The sequence below is a fragment of the Heteronotia binoei genome, chromosome 11 (assembly GCF_032191835.1).
Source record: "Heteronotia binoei isolate CCM8104 ecotype False Entrance Well chromosome 11, APGP_CSIRO_Hbin_v1, whole genome shotgun sequence".
Taxonomy (NCBI): domain Eukaryota; kingdom Metazoa; phylum Chordata; class Lepidosauria; order Squamata; family Gekkonidae; genus Heteronotia; species Heteronotia binoei.
The window spans coordinates 22,172,496-22,179,146 of record NC_083233.1 but is presented as its reverse complement, the minus strand read 5'-3'; positions in this window follow the sequence as shown (position 1 = coordinate 22,179,146).

Here is a 6,651-nt window from a genome sequence, read left to right as displayed (position 1 = left end):
TTTAAGGCGCTTCAGGCAACAGACTTGGGCTCGCTCCATCTTGCCTTGAACTCCTCCCCGCCCCCCACACGCCTTGCACACTTTTTGTGATGTATCAGTTGGCCCTGCTAAAAAGCTATTACACGACTTGGTTTGGGAATCTGGGGTGGTGGAGGTAATGGCATGGCACATTCCCCCTTGTGCTGCCGTCTTGCGGCGCTGCGGCCAGATGCTGTAACAAAAAGCAAGAAACTCATACATCCTGTGGCATCCAGTCTGGAAGGGGCTTCACGCAGCCTTTCCAACTAAACTGCTTGTTGCTGGTCTGCAGTAAATGTGCACTTGGAAGTGGGTGCTTCTGTTGCACGGTAGGATTGTCAACCTGCAGGTGGGACCTGAAGATCTTTAAAAATTACAAGAGATCTCCAGTTTCCCTAGGGAAAATGGATGCTTCGGAAGGTGGAATCTATGGCATTATACCTCATTGAAGTCCCTCCCCTCCTAGGGTTGCCAGTCCCTAGTTGGGGGCAAGGGATGCCCTGGTTTGGAGGGATCCCGTGCTCCCATAGGGTATAATGGAGCATCAGTGGGTATGGGGGGCTGTTTTTTGAGGTAGAGGCACCAAATTTTCGCATAGCATCTTGTGCCTTTCCTCAAAACACCTCCCTCCAAGTTTCAAAAGGGGTCCAGTTCTATGAGCCCCAAACAAAGGTGCCCGTATCCTTCATTATTTCCAAATGGAGGGAAAGCATTTAAAAGGTGAGTGATGGCCAAATGTGATGGCCAAAACTTTAAATGCGATGGCCACACTCTTGGCGAAGTGCTTGTCACACTCTTGCTCCTTGGTCCACCCCCAAAGTTCCCAGATATTACTTGAGTAGGACCTGGCAACCCTATCCCCTCCCCAAACCCCATCTTCCCTAGATTTCACCCCAAAATCTCCAGGAATTTCCCAATGCAGAGTTGGCAGTCCTAGTGGGGAGGCTGCATATTTTGAATATTTGGGACACAGCAGCCTGTATCTAACGTTGCCATCCCTCCAAAGCAACAGCACTTTTGTTTGTGGAAGAGGGGGACAGATTTCTGCCAATTTGCTCCTCCTGCTTTCCCTCTTACAGCGTTCCTAGCAACTAAATTTGTAGCGGGAGCAACTAGTGGAGTAGGCAGGGACAGGAAATGGGAATGTCTCAGGTAGATAAAATATTTGCATTTCTTGCAAATGCTTTCTCATCTAGCCCCTCTATGTAAAACTGCTTCTCTTTCACTGTGTAGCCCTGTATCTAATGGAGAAAGACTGACCTCCATGCGGATAACCAAATGTACACAATGAGGCCAGCCACAGTCTATGATTTTAGGGCAGGGGTGTCAAACTCATTTGTTACAAGGGCAGGATCAGACATAAATGTCAGTTTGTCAGGCTGGGCCATGTACACCATAAAATACAATGCCAGGTACTGGAGATATAAACTCTAAAAAGTACACAGGCAAATCAATTAACAATATTATTTTTTACTCAAAATACAGACAAAAGCAATGGATTCCTAGCCGTGAAAATAATTGATTTACTGGAGAACCCACAAAAGCCCCAATAAATGTATTTAATCATATGCAAGACTAGTTTTCCTCCCCCAAGAGATACCATAACAGGGGGAGTACCCCACATTTCCATATATACCAGCTGCTTGTGGGCCGGGTAAGAGCCCTGGATGGGCTGGTTCTGGTCCCTGCACCATAAGTTTGACACTCCTGATTTAGGGTCCTTTGATTTTTTTTTTAAGCAAGAAAGCTCATTTAAGAATGACCCTCCCACAATCTGACTGTGGATGTGCAAGTGTTGCAAAGAAAAAAGCATTATTTTGGGTTGCTGCATAAACACTAGCAGCACCACGATTTATTTTGGGGGGGGGGGGGGTAGAAAAGGCCCTGCAGGAACTCGTTTGCATATTAAACCACCCACCCTGACGCCAAGCCAGCTGTGCATTCCTGCTCAAAAAGAGCCCTGAGGCCACGCCCCTTGATGTCACCATTGTTTCACACAAAGCTTTTTTTAGAACAAGCCAAGCAGGAACTCATTTGCATATTCGGCTGCCGCCACCTGACACCACCACTGTTTCACACAGGGCTTTTTGTAGAACATGCCCAGCAGGAAGTCATTTGCATATTAGGCCACACCCCTGGTGCCACCATTGTTTCATTGGGGAGGGACGGTGGCTCAGTGGTAGAGCATCTGCTTGGGGAGCAGAAGGTCCCAGGTTCAATCCCTGGCATCTCCAAAAAAGGGTCCCGGCAAATAGGTGTGAAAAACCTCAGCTTGAGACCCTGGAAAGCTGCTGCCAGTCTGAGAAGACAATACTGACTTTGATGGACCAAAGGTCTGATTCAGTATAAGGCAGCTTCATATGTTCACATAGGGTTTTTGTAGGGAGAAGCCCAGCAGGAACTCATTTGCATATTAGACCACACCCCTGACACCAAGCCAGCCGGAACTGTGCTCCTCTGAGTTCCTGCTCAGAAAAAAGCCCTGAGCAGTGCTAAGTGGAATGACATGGGGGAGGACTGCAACTGGCAGTGTTGGGGGGGGCGGGGAGATACAGTGGTGGTTGCAGGGGCAAGTAGGAAAGTCTGGTGGAACTGGAGCTTGCACAGGATGAGAAGGAGACAGAAGCTGGCCACTGAACAATAGAGGAGGAGAAGGGTTTCCTTTCCCCAAGAGCCCTTGCATATCCCCCCTTCTGTATTCAGTGTTTAGGCCAGGGGTCCTCAAACTTTTTAAATAGGGGGCCAGTTCACTGTCCCTCAGACTGTTGGAGGGCCGGACTGCCGTTACTGTACAAGGCCGCGGGCCATCAGTTCTCCGTCTTCTGCATCTCTCTCCCTTCCCCCACCACACACCCCGGCCTGGGAATTCACCTCACCTCGGTATCACCTCACACTGTCTCTGCCGCCTCAGCCCAGTGCCGGAAGTGTGCGTTGCTAACGCGAGTTTAGGTCGAACGTCACTTCCGGTCTGATTTTGCCATAACCCGGCGGGCCGCATAAACGTCCTCAGCGGGCCACATCTGGCCCGCGGGCCGTAGTTTGAGGACCCTGGTTTAGGCTGTTTCACATACTGGATGATGCAGGCTGTGGTGGCTTATGTACTTGATAAAGGTAAAGGTAGTCCCCTGTGCAAGCACCACTCGCTTTCGACTCTGGGGGGGGCGTTGCTTTCACAACTTTTTCATGGCTGACTTTTTACGGGGTGGTTTGCCATTGCCTTCCCCAGTCATCTACGCTTCCCACCCAGCAAGCCTGGGTACTCATTTTACCGACCTCAGAAGGATGGAAGGCTGAGTCGACCTGGAGCCGGCTACCTGAACCAGCTTTCGCTGGGATCGAACTCAGGTCGTGAGCAGAGGGCTCCGACTGCAGTACTGCAGTTTTACCACTCTTTACTTGACATGTGCTAATTCCCTCCTTGATTGTACCCGAAGGCCTCTCAGTTCTGTGCTCCACTCTTCCTGAAGTCCTAACATTAATTCCAGCATTGGAATCATCTGCAGTAAGCTCTCGCTTTCATCTCTTTTAGTTTATTTGCATATTTCCTCCTTCCTTGTTACTGATGCTCCAGTATGCATGCATAAAACACTGCAAAAAAGCAACCTCAGTTACAATGGCACAATGATCATATCCGGGAGGGGGGGGAAATGTGTGCAATCTTTTTTAATGCATACGTATGCTCCGAGGGCACGGGTTAAACACAACAGAAACCTTGATACAGGCGGCTGTGGATACAGTTTCATTTATTCGTTTAAATCATGTAATAAACCTATTTTGACTTGGAAAAGCTTTACACGGTATCCCTGGTCCTCCACATTTCCCATTTAAGGGAAAAATTGCTTTTCAAGCAAATTACAAAGATGATCTGACTCCAGTGGTAGAAAGAGAAAGAAATTATACTTACAAAAATGGAAACACATCTTACATGACATCTTCATGTAGGTACATTTAACTTACTGTGAAAGAATTAACTTCAGAAAGGTTAACTTGCTACACCTCCAAGCCCGGGTAAGAGAGAAGGAGAGGTCTTATTTAAGATGAATCAGAAGACAACAATCTGAATTTATATTTAAAGAGGACTTAATGAGAGCCAGTTTGGTGTAGTGGTTAAGTGTGCAGACTCTTATCTGGGAGAACAAGGTTTGATTCCCCACTCCTCCACTTGCAGCTGTTGGAATGGCCTTGGGTCAACCAAAGCTCTCGTAGTTGTCCTTGAAAAGGCAGCTGCTGCTTGTGAGAGCCCTCTCAGCCCCACCCACCTCACAAGGTGTTTGTTTTGGGGGAGGAAGATAAAGGAGATTGTAAGCAGCTCTGAGTCTCTGATTCAGAGAGAAGGGCGGGGTATAAATCTGCAGTCTTCTTCTTCAACATCTAACCAATGAGAGGGTGGGACCTAATGTACCCCAGTAACCCTTTCCCTCCCAGATCCTCTTATATGTAGTTACGATATCCAACCTTGTTCTTTTGTAATGTTTTGTGAAAGCACAATAGGCACTTATGGGCAAAAAAAAAAAAGATGCATATGAAGAACAGAAACTGAAACCTGCAGCGAAACTGAGCAGGCGAGAGGTATGGCAAGCAGTCGAGAGGTATGACTGTGTCTCCCAGATGAGATAAGAGTCCACGCACCTAACCACTACACCAAACTGGCTCCCAGGAATAGGACAGACAGACAAGATGGTATTTGTGGGAAACGACTTGGGTTTCTGACTTTCTGCTGGGCATTGTTCTCACAAGGAGAGTCCTGCTGGATCGCCTGAAAGGTCTACCTAGAATCCCATTTTGAAAACTAGCCAGACAAATGTTTTGCAGAAGCCCAGAAGCAGGGCAGGAAAGCATTTGGCTCCTCTTGCTGGAGGTTCTATTTACCCATTAAGGCTGACGGGCACTGGCATGTATGTCTTCCAGGAACTGTTTAATCCCCTTTTCAAAGTATCTGAGGTGGTGGCTGTCACCATATCTTGTGCTAGAGTATTTCATAAATGAATTGTTGTGTTGTGTGAGGTATTCCCAGTTGTGCATATTGAATCTACAGCTTTTTTATTTCCTTGGGTGCCTATAAGTTCTAACGTTATAAGAAAGGGAGAAATATTTCTATCCGCTTCCTTCACACCATGCATAATTTTGCATCATGCCCCCCCATCTTTTTTCTAAACTACAGTTTCTCAGAAAGCATAGTTCTGAGAAATGTTCTCCCTCCAGCAAAACAGAAAGCTCTTTCCCAATTTTGCTGTGCAATATATCTTAATAAGCATTTTTATTCTGACTTTCTTCCAAGGGATGTTATACTCCTCTTGTATTTCACAACAAACCTGCAATGTAAGTTTGGTCCAAAATTTTAAGGTTGCCAGCCTCCAGGTGGGGCCTGGAGACCTCCTGCATTCACAACTGATCTCCAGCTGGCAGAGATCAGCTCCCCTGGAGAAAATGGCTGCTTCGAAGGGTGGACTCTATGCCATTGAACCACGCTGAGGCCCCTTCCCTCCACAAACCCTGCCCTCTCCCAGATCCACCCCCAGTCTCCAGGTATTTTTCCAATCAGACCTGGCAACTCTACCCAAGACCACCCTGTGAGCTTAAGGGGTGGGGGTGGGGATTTGGAATTCTTTCTTCCAGTTCTAATGGCTGCAACATGAACTAGCCATTTTTTAGAAAAAGATTCCTGTGTTTCTAGAGCACCAAGAAGTAAACTACACGGACCATTAAATGAAGAACTCTGGATCCGCTCTTTGCACACACTTTAATGTTTATTAGAACTGTGTGTGGAGGTTAAGAACTTGTTGCAAAGAAGACAGACTGGCGAACTAAGAGAATGAAGATACAATCTATAATGGCCTCCCGGCAGTCCCTTCCCAAAGCAGCTTCTTGAGCAAACCAAGCACTTTATTAAGTTGGCTTCTGAAACGTCACCTGTTGCCGGAGGGAACACCCTCCGATTTTACAGAACGCCTTGTGGAGCCTGAGGAGAGGGAGGTCTGCGGAGAGGAAGTCAGCCCAAAAGGTCAATATTGATCAAAGATGCAAACAAGATTCCAAGTTGCCCAGCCAGCTGCTTTATCAAATCCCAATCCTAAAAATTGGTGATTCTGGATGTCCTGGAAATACTTTGAAAAGATCTCTAGACCAAATGAAAGGAGATCAAAGTTTTGTCTTGAAAACAACCATTTTTTTTTAATGTATCATTTCTCCTTTGCCAAGGGCTTAGCAATCAGTATATCTTGTTCATCTTTGCAATTTAGGTTGCCAATCCCCAGATGGGGGCAGGGGATCCCCTGGTTTGGAGGCCCCCCACCCCCCACGCTTCAGGGTCATCAGAAAGCAGGGGGAGGGGAGGGAAATGTCTGCTGGGAACTCTATTATTCCCTATGGAGATTTATTCCCATAGAAAATCATGGAGAATTGCTCTGCGGGTATCTGGGGCTCTGGCGGGGGCTGTTTTTTGAGGTAGAGGCACCGAATTTTCAGTATAGCATCTAGTGCCTCTCCCCAAAATACCCCCCCCCCAAGTTTCAAAAAGATTGGACCAGGGGGTCCAATTCTATGAGCCCCCCCAAAAGGTGCCCATATCCTTTATTATTTCCTATGGGAGGAAGGAATTTAAAAGGTGTGCTGTCCCTTTAAATGTGATGGCCA